This window comes from Dendropsophus ebraccatus, chromosome 8 (assembly GCF_027789765.1).
Source record: "Dendropsophus ebraccatus isolate aDenEbr1 chromosome 8, aDenEbr1.pat, whole genome shotgun sequence".
In the NCBI taxonomy this organism is placed as follows: Eukaryota; Metazoa; Chordata; class Amphibia; order Anura; family Hylidae; genus Dendropsophus; species Dendropsophus ebraccatus.
Genome location: NC_091461.1, coordinates 56842425 through 56860902, shown reverse-complemented (window position 1 = coordinate 56860902; position 18478 = coordinate 56842425). Strand labels below are relative to the sequence as shown.

The 18478-nt window shown below is 42.8% G+C and overlaps 1 protein-coding gene and 1 long non-coding RNA gene across 3 annotated transcripts in view; one reads left to right on the top strand and one right to left on the bottom strand.

Moving 5' to 3' along the window:
• The window catches only part of LOC138799380 (uncharacterized), a 28733-nt gene extending 22625 nt beyond the window's left edge, over positions 1-6108 (bottom strand). Inside the window, exon 1 of the long non-coding RNA XR_011364250.1 lies at positions 5962-6108. This is a non-coding gene — a long non-coding RNA (uncharacterized lncRNA). The remainder of the gene's footprint in view (positions 1-5961) is intronic.
• SORBS1 (sorbin and SH3 domain containing 1) overlaps positions 1-18478 on the top strand; it is a 287999-nt gene that overhangs the window by 83201 nt on the left and 186320 nt on the right. The gene's annotated exons all lie outside the window — the stretch shown is intronic.

Genomic DNA, 18478 nt, shown 5'->3' with positions numbered 1-18478 from the left:
ACAATGCTTCGTTTTAAAACATGACTCTTTTGGGAGAGATCCTGGTTGGGTATATAATCCCCAATCATGTTTTCAGACCCTTTAGGGGTTGAGCATTGACTGGAAGGGAAGCATACATTTGTCTTATTGCCACATTTATTATTAGTTGGTTATTTTAACTATTTTAGCCAGAACTCCTAGATGTTGTTTGTACACTGTGCAGAAAAAATAACCAATAGTATTAAAGATTGGGATAAAGCTCAACACAGTATAGAAATCCAGACTAGCACCTCTAGTCTCGGAGGGATTGTTCTTGCTGTCTAATTGAAACATGTTATTCTTCCATGGCTAATAATCCACTAGCGTTTAGGCCTACCACCCTGATAGCATGACAGGTAGGAGAAATTTATTTTCCAACCTACAACTGTTTCTAACATCAATGTTGCAAAGATTAACATTTAATAAGTTTATCGCCTTGAATTCAAAGCTCATTTACATCACAAATCACAGTATGTTACCTAGAAATGACTCCATTTGTGCGTGTATGTATGAGAGAGCCCCTTCCCATTTTATATTCTGGTTCAATATAGGCACTTTACAAATGGTGTTGGAGGGGAAATTGTTATTTTTGCATGAACTGCCCTTGTATGTCTACCGTACTGACTGTAGAGGTCTCCCTACTACCTAGTGAGAGCTACTAAAACCGTATAAATCTGGACTGCCCTACCTTGAAGTACCTTATGTTAAGGAGAATATTCAGCCTGGAAGTCCATGATCCTATGGTATAGCATAGTCTAATGGGTTCATATGGCAGCCTAGCATTGCGTGTGTAGCTGGGCTTCATATTTATGTGGCAACGTTCCTCATATTGAATTTAATATGCAGATCACGCCATGCCTGGCATACTCTCAGCCATCTGTAATTTCTTAATTTATGCCCTACAGAAAAGAAAAATTGTGTAAGCCCTATGTATATTTTATTGTACAATAAGCATAGCGGGAACACTGATTGTAGCAGACAGTCGGAGTAAGATAGTTCAGATCCTCATTGCTTCAATGGCAGCGCTGCTAATGCAGCAATGACCTATAGTTAAGGACAGTTTTATTGTTTGCAGTCTGTGATATCCCCTGTAGCAATGCACCGTCAGTAGTCATCAGCTTCTAAGTCAGCAACACTAATTCATTGCCTCTTTCTGAATGAAGCGTATTGTTCCCAAAACAAGTAAATATATTCAAAGCCAAACAAGCAAAAATAGCGAAGATATTCCAATTGCATCCGTCTGCCCTGAATACAAAATGTGCCATTAGATTAATTCACAAAATAGGATATGATGCAGATTGACAACAAAATTCCTACTATTGCTTGTTTCCTTTAAATTACTCGTATCAAGGGTCAAATCATATTATCTTTCCTCTTGAGGAAATCCCCAGCTGACAGCGTAGTAAGAATAACCTTAACATATTATTATTATTATTATTATTATTATTATTATTATTATATTGATGTCAAATTGAATGGATTCTAAAATTTTGAGATTGTCAAAAGTTTTCACCAACTTATTAACTGAATCTTTCCAAATCAATGCTAAAACAAAGTGAGCTCTGCCATCAAAACCTCTATTTTAAAATGGGTTTCCTAGGAAAACTCATTGACAGCCTATAGATGGGTTACATCAGTGCAGCTCAATAGGCACTATGCTGCAATGACTTGGCACAACCGCTACACAATGTACAGAATCAGCCTTCCTGCTCTGTGCGCAGGGCCGTATTACCAGCTGCTGCTGCCCAAGGCACTAAAGCTGAAGATACTCCATCTTGGGGAGTGTGGGGAAGACTGGTTTTGAAATAGCGTTTTTCATGGTTTTTAACCCCTTAGCGACCCATGATGTATCTGATACGTCATGGTGCCGCGGGGGGTGTTCAGAGCGGGGTCCCGCTGTGACCCCGCTCTGAACGGCGCTGATCCCGGGCCATAGCAAACTATGACCGATGTAATCAATCTTTGCTGTGTATATACTGTACACAGCATTGATCTCTATGAGAGATCAGTGCTGTTTATATACAAGTCCCCCAGGGGGACTTCTAGTTAAAGTAAAAATAAAAGTAAAAATGTTTTTTTATTAATAAAAAATCCCCTCCCCTATTAAAAGTCCAAATCACCCCCCTTTTCCCATTTTATAAATATAAATAAATAAACAAATAAATATATTTAGTATCGCCGCGCGCGTAATCGCCCGAACTATTAATTTATCACATTTCTGATCTCGCACGGTAAACGGCGTAAGCGGAAAAAAATTCCAAAGTGCAAAATTGCGCATTTTTGGTCGCATCAAATCCAGAAAAAATGTAATAAAAAGTGATCAAAAAGTCGTATATGCGCAATCAAGGTATTGATAGAAAGAACGCATCATGGCGCAAAAAATGACTCCTCACACAGCCGAAGTGAGGTGAATGGGAGAGAAAAGGCTGCCAGGGCTGAGCAAGCTGGGATGCGGTCCAGCCAATGAAAAGGCTGCTGGTGTGCAAGTGCACCCCGGAAAGGGGGGGATCAGAGCCAGATAGGTTATTTAGACACATTACAAAGTTATATAACTTTGTAATGTGTGTTAAATAAGCTAAAAAGAAAAACGCTGGATTTGCCATTTAACAGCTTAAAACATAAAGACATTTCCAAATTGAATAACTGATTAGAGCAGTCGGCATATTGTCTGAGGGAATTCTCACCACAGGATTGGTAGGTAATAGCTCCAGGCTTCACATTTACCACCCCCAAACCAGACCTGACCAATACCGTCATATTATAAGTGGATAAACCTGCCATAGCAGACCTGAAAAATTGCACCATACCTCCCCCACCCTCGAAAAGACCAGATTTACTGGCAAGTCTGAATGGGAGGTGGAAGATTAAAAAAATAAAAACAACAAAAAAAGTAGTTTCCTTCCCCCTGCTCCCTGGTGTTGCCCCCCTGCAAGGTGCTGCCCTAGGCACTGGACCACGAGTGCCTAGTGGTAAATGCGGCCCTGTCTGTGCGCTGTGTTTTCTTATGGCTTCATGGCTGTTCAGACCAGCTGATTGCCGGTGGGGAAGGGGGGATATAAGAAATCAACTTAGTAGGTATCCTGCCCGGTAATAAACCTCTCCATATTTTAGGCAACCCCCTATAATTAAAGTCAGTAGGAAATTCTCTTTTTTAAACCTCCCCATATAGACAACCCTACTCGCCCTGAACAGCAGAGCAGAGAACTGATAGTTCCCCACTCTGTCATTCCACTTCACTTGCACCCCACATGCTTTTTACTAGTGACTCTCCTGGGAAACTTCTTTATATTAAGCCAACATGTGACATAGTTCAGCTGTATAGAAGATACATAGATGATACATACCATTTCTAAAGCTAGCATGTTTGGGTCAGTATCTCACATAAAATAACAATTGTATAGCATTTTTGTCCTAGTACTTCTGTATATGTTCTGAAATTCCTCTACTAGTGTGTTATATAAAGTCATATATATTTGACGTGATTTGGTATCACTTTTTATAATACATGTGTTGGGTCCATGGTGTTAAAAATGCAGCATGGTGTAGGTACAGTATATTGTAAGTGTTTATTTCCTATTGATAAGCCTAACAAATGCGCAATAACTATGTTGGCACATGCATGCTGCATTTGGGGGGGGGGGGGGGGGGGGGATTGGGCAATAAAGGGGATTTTAAGGCAAAACTAAATTAATGAGCGTTCTACAAAATGTCTCTGATGGGTAGGGGTGCAGATATCCGGCTTCCCCACTAATCAGCTGTTTTGCTCCTGCACTACACAGTAAATGAGAAGAAAGCAGTCTGTCTTACTGTGCAGTGGTGGTGACCTGTAACTACAGCTCAGCTTCCATTTAATTGAACAGGAGCCAATCAGTGGCTAAAGACCTATCATTTGGGTAGTTCAATAGTCTATTTTGCCAAAAAAAACTCTTTAAAACTCTACAAAATAAAGAAATAATAATTAGCAAAAACATTAAATATGTTTAACATAAACCAGACAGCAAGCGGGCCTCTGTATGCTGTATAAGGGGGCCTCTACAATGCTAGGGCTACATTTTAGCCCCAGTCCAGTTCTGGTTGACATGATACTTAGGTCTTCTTTAAGCTGGCTTGGTCTTTCTTTAAGCTGGCTTCTGTCTTGCATACTAGTAGTTGATCTGGTGGAGTCCAGGTATACAGGACATTGTTGCAGAGGAACAAGTTATTGGTCTTATAGAGATCATTATGGAGCTGTCCAGTCTTTATTGTATTATCCAGGACAAACTTTCCAACCATCTGTGTATCCTCTACAACTTCTTTACTGCAAAGCATCTCCCACATCATATGAGGCCTCATGATATACACCTGCATTAATTTAGTCAGCCATAAACACTTCACTAATACATTGCCTGTCTTTTGACCCCAGCCGCTGATGCCCCAGAACTACACTTGTCTATATTTTTGTGGCAGGATACAGAAGAAGGATGGCAACCCTTTCTTTTGGGTGCCTTGCTTAGTCTGGCCTCTCCCCATTGACCTGTCTGGCACAGGTGACCCCACCAGGAGTATTACTCCCACCAGCTTAGCTCAGTGGATCGCCAAGGCACGCAAGCTCCCTCACCACGTCAAGGTGAAGGCACCAAGAGGGAGCCCCTCCACCCTAACCCGATTACCCATGCCAACCCTTAATTTACCTTTCCTTCACTAAAACCCAACCAGCCCACTTACACAGACCCTCCTGGCATCCTTCCCAGCCCAGGGCAGACAAGGCACCTTGATTCAGACCCTTCTGTCTGTCCTACCAAACCCAGGTTATCCACAGTCCACGTGGACCCTCCGGACACCCTTTCCAAGTCAAGGTCCTCACCAGCCCTCTAATGTGGACCCTCCCAGCACCATTTCTAGCTCAGGCCTGCCCCAGCCCCCTAAGTTGGAACCACCTGGCACTCTTCCCAGCCCATGCCCACCCCAGCCCTCTAACGGGGACCCAACTAATGTCTTTCCTAGCCCAGGTCCACCCATCCCTTCCTTTGAATGTGGACCAACTTAGTGCCCAGCCCAGACATGCCCCAGCCCTCTAACACAGACTCTCCCAGCACCCTTCCCCTTTCCAGCTCCTGTGGACCATCCCAGCAGTCTTCCCAGCCAGGGCCAACCCAAGTCCCCTAAGACGGAGCGCCCAGCATCCTTCCTAGTTCAGGCCTGCCCCAGCCCCCTAAAGTGGATAGTCCTAGTCCAGGAAGCCCAGGAAACCCCCAAACTCACTAACACAGACCCACCCACGCCCAGCCCAAACCCCTAACTTGCCCCCCCAACCCCTGGAACATTTTTCAGAAGAACAGATTGATTATAATGGGGAGATTTATAAAACAGTCCTTGTTGCCCATAGTTACCAACCACCACCCAGCTTTGATTATTGGAGAGCTCAGTACAAGTGCTGGGATTGGTTGATATTGGTAACTAGGAGGGTTTGTATTTTTACCTACAATTAATAAATAGGGGCAGATTGATGAAAGAGCTGCTCGTTGCCCATAGCAACCAGTCAATATGCAGCTTTCTTGTTGTATTTTGCTCTTTAGAAATGAGAGCTGTGAGAGTTTGGCTTGTAAACAGTTTTATAAGTGTGTATGTATATATATATATATATATATGTAAGTGGAAGACGCTGAGGAGACATATTGTGCTGTGATGTGGAGGAGTCTAATAATGAATGGAGGATGTGTGGATCTCTATCTAAAGTAAATAAATGGCGGCCATATAACATTACAGGTTACTGGCTGCTGTGTCTTGGAGATGACAGTTCTTTCTTACAGATCTCCATGGCCGCCATCATTAATGTCATCTATGTCCTGTACAGATCAGTCTTATAAACACCCCCATTTACATGGCCCCTAACCTGACCAGTCACCCCCATGACCAGTGTCCGTCTCCGCTGTCCTGTGTGCGGTGTGTACCAGTAACACTTACAAGTAGATGTTGTGGGATGATATACCGGGGAGCTGTGCCGTCCATCAGGCATCTCTGACAGGAAAAACAGCCAGAAAATTGCCCCTCGGAGACCACAAGCCGCCACAAGACTTGTCTACAGCTCCAGTGACCGCGGCAGTTGGTCGGTGACCTCAGCATTCGGTTACAGCAATGACTTTTTTTCACTGTAATAACTTTATTAACAACCAAACAATATTAAATACATACATACAATGTACTGTGCAACAGTGCCAGCTGAGAACTAGTATGTAATAAATTATTACAAATATATAGCATAACACTACAATACAGGCATCTCTACACTATACATCAGACCATGTTATATAGTTACCAAGATTAGAATTTTTCCAGGGACACTTCCCAACTGGCTTTCACAACTAGGGGCGTGACTTATTGTGGGTGTGGCTTGTGTGTAGGGGGTGTGGATTGTTATTATGTTTTTTTCAGGATTTTCCTTATAAATCAAAATCAGGACTATACAGAGGGAGCAGGGTTGTACAGCAGACAGCTTTCCTAAATTAGAATAGACATTAGGGATACTAGTGCTGGGGGCCTGATTTTGGGGTCTGTATTATGCATGCTAAGTATGGAACAGTCATGCTGCATTAAAAAAAAAAAAAAAAAGCACATTAAAGGGGTTTCCCAGGCAAAGAAAGACTGCTGAGCCATCCTCAGGATAGTTCATCAGTCTTTGAATGGTAGGGTGCAGTTTGCCTCTGTGTAGTGGTGACCTGTAACTCAGCTCAGCTCCCATTTAAGTAAACAGGAGCTAATCAGTGGCTGATTACCTCTCCTGTGGATAGCGTATCAGTCTATTTTGCCAGGAAAACCCCTTAAAAAATTCTCTCCAATGGTTCTCCAATGCCAGGACTGATTTTTAGTCCCAGTCTGACCCTAGCTTATACATACTGTACCACTGAAAACCTTCTAGGAATGATTTGTTTTCAAGAGCCCCCTAGCATTAACATTAGGACACGATTGTAGAAGTAAATGTACTTTGGATCCTACCAGCTACAATGGTTTTTCATTAATCACTTTTGCTACTTCAATAGCAAATAGTTATGCCAATAAAGATTAGGAAAGTCCTTTTGTAGTCTGTTATTCTGACACAGTGTAGCTTTGTGAAACACCGGATATTTCTATAGCCTCATCACATGCATTACTGTGTATTGTATATTCATGTTTGAAATCACAGAAAACCATGCCCTTATTCTCAATGTCGTAAATTCTCGTCATTGCTGAATTGTTGACTTTGCAAGGGGTCACAACGTGGCCAAGCAAATCCTGAATTCTAGGAAGTTTTGGTCCGGATAAGAATGATGAAACCTTTCCTTTCTAGATCTTTATTTTGTACAATAAACAGAGATGAACTCTATTTAGGGCTGAATAGTAAGTGTTAGTATTATTGTGCTTTCATTTGTCACAAATGACTATAGCATGTATGGACCATCACGGTTCACTTCAGTTTACTTATAGAAATATTAGCAAGAGATGAAACTTTGTGTATTTATTGGCACCAGTCATACATACAGTATTTTTTAAGCATATTTCTGGTAACATTTTCTAGAAAACACAAAATAAAGAAAATGTGTATAGTCTATAAGTATAAATATATGCTGATCATATAACTACTTAAATTATCTACACTCTTACAAAATTGGTAGCACAACAGTCCAAGGAGAATCTCACTGTAGCACCATGTCTTTTTTGTGTGACTGTAATAGCAGGTAAAACATTTATCAGCTGTCTATGGAGGTATCTGAGAGCCAGACATCCCTATACCTAAAACAGTACTGTTACTTTAAAAACTTTGATATGTCACACAGACATGTCCTAAGTTCTGATCAGTTGGGTCCTCAGCGATGAGACCCCCACCAATTGCTAAACTCATTGTAGGAGACAGTGTCTATAGACTTACAATGGAACCCACCTAATACAATAAGTCATATAAACTGGAGATCTGGATAATAAAGTTATATCTAGAGAGTAATGGCGTACAATGTCTACTTTAAAGGCCATAGGCACCATTGTATGAAAGCCTTTTTTATTGCATTTTAATAAAAAAATAAATCATGTTTATAATAAGAATTTTGCTCATTTTAGGACTCTGCATGTTTTCGCTCTGTATCATTTAGAGGGGAAACCACCAGAAGAGCTCAGTCTCCTGCCCTTATCTCTTTTCTTTCTCTTAGGGCCCTCTTACATGGAACGATAATCTACCCGATCAGACTGTTTTCTCAGATTATCTCTCAGTGTAATAAAGGCAATGATCAGTCGAAGAGCATCTGGCCTCGTCTCTTTAGTGGCAGGCCGCTCAGCCAATCACTGGCCACGGTGCTGTTCTGTCTTAACTAGTGATTGACTGAGCAGTCGGTTACTGAAGGGACTGGCCAGAAGCATCAGCGGTGAGCAGGGAACACAGGCAAAGGACAATAGGGGAAAATAGATAAGTGAAGTATCTTTATTATTATTCATGTAATAAACAAGGGCTGCACGAACATCGCTAACAATATATATAGAGTATACAGCCCTTGCTGCATGATAATTGAGCCGTGTATAGGTTCGCTAAGCCATCGCCAAACAATTCTGTCTGTTAACAGGTGCAGTTCTGGTCACCTAGGTTTGTGCTGCATGGATCTAGACTACTGTGGAACATTATTGTAGCTCATTATACTATAGTTTCTTATGGAGAGACACAGACATACAAATATACTATACTATATAGCACCACACAGCAGAACACTGAGAGTTACCAGGTTTATAGACACTCTGTCTACCACTAACCCCAAAAGTGCACCAGAACTAAGCAGAGCAAAATCTATTTAACAGTATTACTTGTATTAGTGTATGGAGGAAACAAAAATGTAAGTATGTGAGAACTCCGCTCAGCTGATGCTCGATGACAGTACTGCCATTCATATACATTAATAAGACAATGTGAAAACTGGATTTGTAATAGAATGAAATTATATTCAATTAAGGGAAAATAATGAAACTTTTAAATATGTAAAACAATATATTCATTTTATGCCAAGCATCTAGAATATGCCCCACTTTCCCTGAGGAAGTATATTACACAATCTTTCATTGCACTAAATTTTGTCAGAATCCCAGCTGCAAAACTATTATAGTTATGTGTTTGTTCTTTTTTGTATAGCTAACTGTGCAAGCCCAATCAGGAACCACACCGCCCTGCCAGGATAAATACATAGTGACACCCATGTGGTATCTGTGGCAGGTTATGTTTTCTACAGTCAGTAGTTTAGGATCGTACAAATGGAACCACATCTTCAGTATGACTACGACAATTGGGAGAAAGAGAAAGTGCTGCCTCTGTATCTAGAAACATGGAGAAAACTTCTCTATGAAGAGATGACATGGATTGTTCTTCAGCAGATGTTAAATGGGTCATACAGAGTGCACAGTTATTCTCCTTCAAGCTACATATACAGATATGGACATTCAATAATTGTACAAGTTTCAGTATGTTAGGTATGCAGCTATATGTCAAGTACATGGCTTTTTCATCTTACAGCAAATATAAAAATACATTTTGTTATAGAGGGGAAATATAGCAAAAATTTGGGGAATTGATAATGTGTCATACAAAATCTGGTCTTCTGAAAGTGATGGTCTTCTGGAGATTTCACAGTAACATACTCCATATAGTTAGTATCAAATAAACAGAACCTGCAGCTCCTTGGGGCTTTACGTGCCAGCCCCAGGACCTGACATGTGAGAAGGACAGCATTCTGACGCTGTTCTCCTCATCTTTATACAACGCCATATCTTGCTGGAAAGCATATTTGTTTTTAGCTATATATGGCATTGCATAGAGCAGAGGAGAGCAGCATCACAAGGTTTTTATCACTGCCTGTAAGGTCCTGGGGCTGGTGCCTGAGGCCCAAGGTTCTTAAAGGTTCTCTTTAAATCATGGTATATTGAAATTAAATTGTATTGTAGAGATAAAATAATAATCATTCATATGTGTTGTGTCTTATCTTATCTGACCCCTCTGACTCGTGAAAACACACATAAGATCTGCGGAGATCTAGAAAACGTTTTCAATCTGAATGTTTATACCAGGAATACCATAGCAAAAAAACAAGAGAATCAGATTTATTACCACTGAACTTCATTCAATTTGCTAACTTACTTATAAAAAATATTATTTGTCAAATATGACCTCAATCTTATTATAAGAAACAAATGGTTCCTCTAGGTTTCAATAATCAGTAGAATGGCTGCTTCTTCATAGGTTGGCACCAGCACATATTCCAAAGAAATGTTTGGGTGGTTTATTCCTTTATATGACATTAGAGATCCTGGCTGCATTACATTGAATATATATTAATATAATTTAGTAACATTCATTAATACATTAGTACATATCCGCACTTTCAAGTAGGATTCATGTATATACAAAGCATTATTTCTGGGCTTAAAATGACTTGCCTTTAGGATTTTTTTCCTTTAGGCTAATGGGTATAGGTTAGCTGCTAAAGATGTCCTCTTATACAGAAAAGAAGAGACTCTGCTCCCAAATATTTATAGCGCACCCTCAGAAGCAGCAGCAGCATGGAGAACAATATAAATAGTATTATGCCATTTAAACTGTGAATCAAGCACAGGGTAAAAAATATCACACAGCTGTATATGTAAATGGTAAGACTATCCATAGCTTTATTGTAGTTATTTAGGACAGTGCTTACCTAAAGTGCTTTTCTTTGCTGCTGTAGTGTCATAGAGGAGTTGGCAGGGCACTGTAGTACTCCAGGTTGCACCGCCTCCCCCTGCTTAGTTACACAGCTTTCTGCTCTTTCTCCCTGTGTGGATAACAGATGGGGCTTTCTGACACCAGCATGGAGACCTGGCATGCACTGTCCATGTCAGACAGATACAGCTAGCCCAGGACCCACTCTTACTGTTCAATTATGCAGGAAGATGGCCATGTAGCAGAGAAGGGAGAGGAGTTGCAGCCTCATGCACTTCAGTGCACTGGCCACACCTCTGTGACACTTTAGAGGGACAATAAAAAGTATTTTTCTAGGTGATTGCAGCCTTGGACAACTACAGTTAAGGTATGGAACTATAAAGCTATGTAGCCATGTAAGCTCTTTGGGATGTCTTTTCTAGCTGACCTTTAAATGGGTTATCCCAGATTAGAAAACACAGCTCCTTTCTTGTGAAAACAGGTTGTGTGTGGCATTACAGTTCAGCTTTAACGCAATGTGAAAAGCAGTTTTATTTTCTCTTTCAATGGCTCATAACAACCTGCATTGTGTTTTAGCCAGATGTGACCTTACATAAGATCTTGAAGACATGATGATTATCAGGTGTTTCCTACAATGATAGTCTTCATAAAAGAGCGATTATTGCTAAAACATGCAAAGTTGATTCATTGCGTGGAAGAAAATCACTGGCAGCCTGACAACCCTAAGTTTGGATAAGAAAATCTTATGACCATCTCTTATACCACCCTGCCCGATATTCCCTTTGATTTTCTGTTATTTGGGGTCCCCAGGCTTTTTGAGAAGTAAAAAAAAGGAAAAAAGTATTCCCTGTAATGTAGTAAAATAACATCCATTGGCATATGTGGAAACTCTATGCAGAGACGTTTACATCACTAGTTGCCAGGAGGGTCCATGTAGATGGTCGTAGATGTTCCCACCACAGGATAGGGGTGTAGAGCAGTGCAGACCAATGTTTACCTGTATGGGTGACAATTAGTGATGAGCGAGTACTAAAATGCTCGGGTGCTCGGTACTCGAGACAAATATTTCCCAATGCTCGGTTGCATGTTTCGAGTAACAAAACCCATTGAAGTCAATGGGAAACTCAAGCATTTTTGGAGGGGACCCAAGCTTGGCCCAGGGAAGGTTGCGTGAAAACCTGTCAACCTCAGAAAATGATGAAAACACTACGTAAATTGACAGGAAACAGCAGGGGCAGCATGTATGGATGCCTCTGAGGCTTTATGGTGTATGCCACCTCTTAAACAGGACAATGAGCAGTGAGGTTCTATGCAGCTGTACTACAAATCACAGCAATACAATGTACAACAGCAGCAGCAGCACAGGCCACAAAAAAAAAATATAGTACTGAGGACTTCTTTAGGGTCTGTATGCACCACCTGCTGTCCCCTTTCTGCCAGCAGTCGATCCCCACAGTGTGAAGCTAAGATCTAGGTAGCTGCACTGCAAGTCCCAGCCAGCAGTCTGGAGTACTACCAATAAAAAAAAAAAATGTAATCCCTTACAAGGGCTGTTGGGTTCTTTCTCTAGTATGGTTCAGGGAAGAAAAAGAGTGCTGCACCTCACACCTATGGCTGACACTAGTACCTCTCGGCTGCATAAAAAACATCAGAATTCTGTATGTGAATTGATCAAGCCACACTGCCCCAAGTACCGCGTGCAGGTATCTGATACACATGGGTCCCTACACTAAGTCCACACTGTGCCAGTCAGCGCCCACCACCCCCGCAGGCGTGCACAGTCAGGGAAGGGAGGCCATGGAACGGCCCTGCAACCCCCATGCCACAGGACCAGACCCAAAAATGCCACACCAAAACCCAGCCAGCATCACCGGCGGAGGAAGCTGCCCCCAAACAGCACAAGTCTAGATAAGGTATTGCACTCACCATAGCTATCAAAGATAGAATGGGACAGACAGGAGGGATTAAAACCATGAGCACTCAGGTGTCTCCTGCTAATTGCGGTCATGTGGGTCTCACCAGGAGGAGTGCAAAACACGGAGAAAAGAGAGAAACAAAATACGGTTCAGGGAAGAAAAAGAGTGCTGCACCTGACACCTATGGCTGACACTAGTACCTCTCGGCTGCATAAAAAACATCAGAATTCTGTATGTGAATTGAATTGAACAGCTTGCACTCCTTTATTAGACCCACATGACCAAAATTAGCAGGATATGCCTGTGCTCACATGTCTGGACCTTATGTCTTCCCCATTCTGTGAGAGCAGCAATGGTAAGTGTAGTACCATATCCATACTTGTGTCGTTTGGGGGCAGCCTTCCCCGCCGGTGGTGCTGGCTGGGTTTTGGTGGGGCTTTTTGGGTCTGGTCCTGTGACATTGGGGTTGCAGGGCCGTTCCATGGCCTCCCTTCCCTGCATGTGCACGGTTTGCGGGGTTGGCGGTCGCTGACCGACACGGTGTGGAGTTAGCGTAGGGACCCGTGTGGACCAGAGGACCTGCGCGGTGGTACACGGGGCAATATGGCTTGATCAATTCATATACAGACACTCTGGTGTTGATTTTTAATATAGGCCTAGCGGCATTAGTATCAGCCATAGATGGGATGTGCAGCCGTTCCATTCTCTCCAGTTTGTGTTTCACAGTTCTCCCTCTCTGAACAGCTCGCACTCCTTTATAAGACCCACATGACCAAAATTAGCAGGATATGCCTGTGCTCACATGTCTGGACCTTATGTCTTCCCCATTCTGTGAGAGCAGCAATGGTAAGTGTAGTACCATATCCATACTTGTGTCGTTTGGGGCAGCCTTCCCCGCCGGTGGTGCTGGCTGGGTTTTGGTGGGGCTTTTTGGGTCTTTTCCTGTGACATTGGGGTTGCAGGGCCGTTCCATGGCCACCCTTCCCTGCATGTGCACGCTTTGCGGGGTTGGCGGTCGCTGACCGACACAGTGTGGAGTTAGCGTAGGGACCCGTGTGGACCAGAGGACCTGCGCGGTGGTACACGGGGCAATATGGCTTGATCAATTCATATACAGACACTATGGTGTTGATTTTTAATATAGGCCTAGCGGTATTAGTATCAGCCATAGATGGGATGTGCAGCCGTTCCATTCTCTCCAGTTCGTCTTTCTCTAGTATCCCTGCCTACAGGAACGCTATTTCCCTCCCTAATGCTCTCCCTGACAATCAGCAGCTCTGTCCCTATTCTCTTCCAGCCTGTATGTGAGGCGAGAACCACCGGCCCGATTCTTATATGCCCGGGTCATCTGATCTGGCCAACCAATCGCTGCTATCGACTTGTATGGGTCCCACGTCATCGCACAATGTACCAAAGAGTCTCCTGCATGTTGATTGGCTGAGAAATTGCACCAAATCTTACAGGAAAAGGAAGATGCTATTGTCTCGAGTATCGCAAGAAACTCGTCCAAGCATCGAATACCTTTGAGTACCTTAATACTCAAACAAGTACCAAGCTCGGACGAGCATGCACGCTCATCACTAGTGGCAATAACTGCTTCTCTAACAATTACTGCGCTGCCTTGAACATACAGTATGCTAACATGTGTGCACAAGGGGAACATCGAACAAGAATTGGATGAACAGTCACTTAAAATTTCTTTTGTCACTTAAGCACTTGCTTTGATTTACATGTCCCTAATAAGATGTCATGTTTGACATTAATAAATCAAAAACTAGAATGTTTTCCTGGAATGTTTCTTTCTGATGTCACAGTATTACCAGAAATAGTTCAGAAAAGCTCTCAGTAACAGGTATCTGAACATATAACCCTACGAACGTAGTTTTGAGGTTGATGCGTTCGCTTGAAAGTATACGATATACGCCCGCACAGTGCACACTACGTATGAGCTTACGGATGGATTGTATAAAACGGAAATGTTGAAACTCACGGCCGTGGATTTCCATGCGGTCCCGTACGAAGTACTTATTTCAGCCAAATTGAACTTGATCTTTCGATCCAAAAGGTTCTGTGTGGTTTACGGAGCTGGGCGAAGATTTCCAAGTAAATGACCTGCCTCAGATCGCTTCAAAACAAGCTAGGGAAGCATAACTGTACTACGGGCGTATGTTCGCGGTTCATACGCATCTGGCCGCATGTCTATTTTTCCCACGCTTGTAGTTTCAGCCGCACATGTACGGCAGCGTACGATCTACGGACGGATTCATACGCAGTGTGAACATAGCCTAAGGGCATATTATTTTTATATGCAAAATGTCTGCATGTTTCAGAGTGTGGGAGGAAATTGAAGTACCAGGTGGAAACCCACATAAACATGGTCAGATCAGAGAAATGGAGATAATAGCATTAACTGATTGGCACCGCTGTATTGAATTCAATGGTGCCCTTCTTTTGCAAATGAGTCCTCATACCCTGCTACTGGAAATGCTGTGGCTGCACTGGATGTCGCTGGGCAGGAAATCAGCTTTAGGGAGATGAATATCAATCAGGCATGTCATCAATAGGAGAGAAAATCAGTGCACTGGGGGCGCTGGGCCCATCTCCAGTGCACCAGACTTGCTCATTAGCATATTTGGAAACAAGGAATTATTTAGGCATTATCTAGTATTCATTTAAGAATCAAGACTTTGGTGTACCTATACCTGCTACTGCCCAATATATTTCAATAATGATCTAAGAGGACACACAATAAACATGTCCTTGTTATTATGATAGTGGACATATAAATGTATTTCCCGCAGCTATAGTTACGTGGTCAGCTCATATGGCAGAAGCCTGCCTCTTTATTTCCAATTCTTGCAGTAATTCACTGCAGTCATCCCACTTGTTACAGACACGAGGATGTCTGAACTCCCTCACACAGATTATGTCATCAGTCTCACATGGATTCTACTCGCTGGCAAGGCATAAAACACAATTCCCAGGCAGCATTTGGATGAGAATTTTCCCAGTATGCAACTGATTAACATTTATTACTTTAAAGGGGAAAATACCTCCTGGGTCAAAGTGCATATTGCTCTGTATAAAAGTTCATCTAGAAATTGAGTACATCTGTGTTATTACCAGGTACAAAGCAGTATACAGTATGTGGCTACCTGGGGTGAGATTTAACAATACATGGACAGATCGCTAGGATTTGTGAAGAGTATCGCAGCCTCTGGTAAGCGGGCGGGGGTTTGGGAAAGACAGCTCCCTGCAGTGCGGTCTGTGGCCCTGTTCTTACACGAGAGAATGACATTGAATTGCTCATTGCTCCTTTGTCAGAATCAGTGTTGTACAGCAAGTTCAGAGCACAGAGAGCCCCTTAAGAGTCATTGGCCCCTTGGCAGCCTCAAGGGCCGGTTTTAGACTAGATGTGGCCCTGGGCAAAGTTGAAGGTGGGGCCCCAAATGCTGAAATATTTTAGCAACAATTTAAGGTCCCCATACATTTTACACTTTTGTTGGTGGTACCTGTTGCTCCTGGTGGGTTCGGCCATCAGTGTAAGGTGTATGGGGCTCTCTGGACAGTCCTCTGACAGATGATATCAGTGGACATACGGGATCGGGCTTGGTGGAAAATCAACGCCCAGCCTCTTTGTTCTCAGAGAGATAAGCCGCCATCAGATCTGTATGGCTATGGCTTTCCCCTCTCATAGAGAACACAGGAACACTTAGATGTGCCAAATTTCTGTGTATAGAGAGGATGGGGTCATATGGGAGAGATAATTGTCAGCTGAAGGAATGTTCAGCCAGCAGTTATTGGAAGTGTACGGCCACTTTTAAGGCCGTATTACACGGCCTGATATTCCGCAGAAGTGAGCGCTCATCTGGTAGAATGGAGCTATGGAGGAGATTTATCAAACTGGTGTAAAGAAGAATTGGCTCAGTTGCCCCTAGCAACCAATTAGATTCCACCTACTTAGAATCTGAGTAATGAAAGGTGGAATCTGATTGGTTGCTAGGGGCAACTGAGCCAGTTTTACTTTACACCATGTTTGATAAATCTCCCCCTATGTGTATATATACAGTATATCATTAGTGATGTCTGTGCAATCCTTGCTGTATATAGTAAACAATAAAGATATATACTACCTGATCATGTTCCCCGGTGTCCTCAGGCCGTGTCTGTGATATATACTACCTGATCATGTTTCCCCAGTGTCCTCACAGAGCGATAGCGTCCTGATTCGGACAATTTTCGCTCCATGTATTAGGGCCCATACTCAATTCAGAAGGTTATATGCCGGGACTGCCGCTACATGTCAGGACTGCCCCTACATGCCAGGACTGCCCCTACATTCTGGGACTGTCGCTACATGTCAGGACTGCCCCTACATTCTGGGACTGCCGCTACATGCCAAGACTACCCCTACATGCCAGGACTGCCCCTACATGCCAGGACTGCCCCTACATTCTGGGACTGTCGCTACATGTCAGGACTGCCCCTACATTCTGGGACTGCCGCTACATGTCAGGACTACCCCTACATGCCAGGACTGCCCCTACATGCCAGGACTGCTGCTACATTCTGGGACTGCCACTACATGCCAGGACTGCCGCTACATTCTGGGACTGCCCCTACATTCTGGGACTGCCGCTACATTCTGGAACTGCCGCTACATTCTGGGACTGCCACTACATGTCAGGACTGCCGCTACATGCCAGGACTGCCGCTACATTCTGGGACTGCCGCTACATGCCAGGACTGCCGCTACATTCTGGGACTGCCGGTACATGCCAGGACTGCCGCTAGTGGTGTAAACACAAGAACTATTTATATGAATTGCTTTAAAAAATAAAATAAAAAAAATCAATATAATCAGGACCAAATATTACCTCCATACCGTGACCACCACCTAAGGACTGAGTACCACCTTATTTTTTTTCTCACCATATTGCCTTATATACATAGGAGCTGCAGCCAATCAGCGGCCTCAGTGGTCACCTGCAGCAATTACATAGGACTCAACACTTGGAGTCAGCAGTGCTAATACACACACACACCATTATATATATATATATATATATATATATATATATATATATATATATATATACAGTGGTGCCTTGGATTACGAGCATAATTCGTTCCGGGACCGTGCTTGTAATCCAAATCCACTCTTATACCAAAGCAAATTTTCCCATAAGAAATCATTGAAATGTACACAATTGGTTCCACACCCCAAAAATAATTTTATAATCATTATAGCAGCAGTGTGTATAGCTGAGTGTGAGTGCAAGCACATTATAGCAGCAGTGTGTATAGCTGAGTGTGAGTGCAAGCACATTATAGCAGCAGTGTGTATAGCTGAGTGTGAGTGCAAGCACATTATAGCAGGAATGGAGAGGATGGGAAACACAAGGACTGATAGAGACTGCAGGGAGCATGAAGGAATGAGCAGGGCAGATGTGGGCACATACATGCAGCACTCTCTGTCCGGGGAGAGAGGGGTTACAGCTATAAAGAGATTACCCCCACAGTCCTGTCCCCTGATGTAAGCCCCAGCCTGAAGTGGATCTGCTATGATTTGGAAGATGAGAGAGACTTTCTGGGTCAGAGTACTGTGCTGCAGACACCGCTATGCAGGCCATGCCCCTCCCCCACTCACGCTCCCACCCAGTATATGGAGCTCTTACACCAAAGCAATGCTCTTAAACCAAATCACAATTTTGAAAAACTGTGAGCTCTTCTTGCAAAACGCTCTTAAACCAAGTTACTCTTAAACCAAGGTACCACTGTATATATATATATATATATATATATATACACACACACACACACACCATTTTATATATATATATATATATACACATACACACCATTA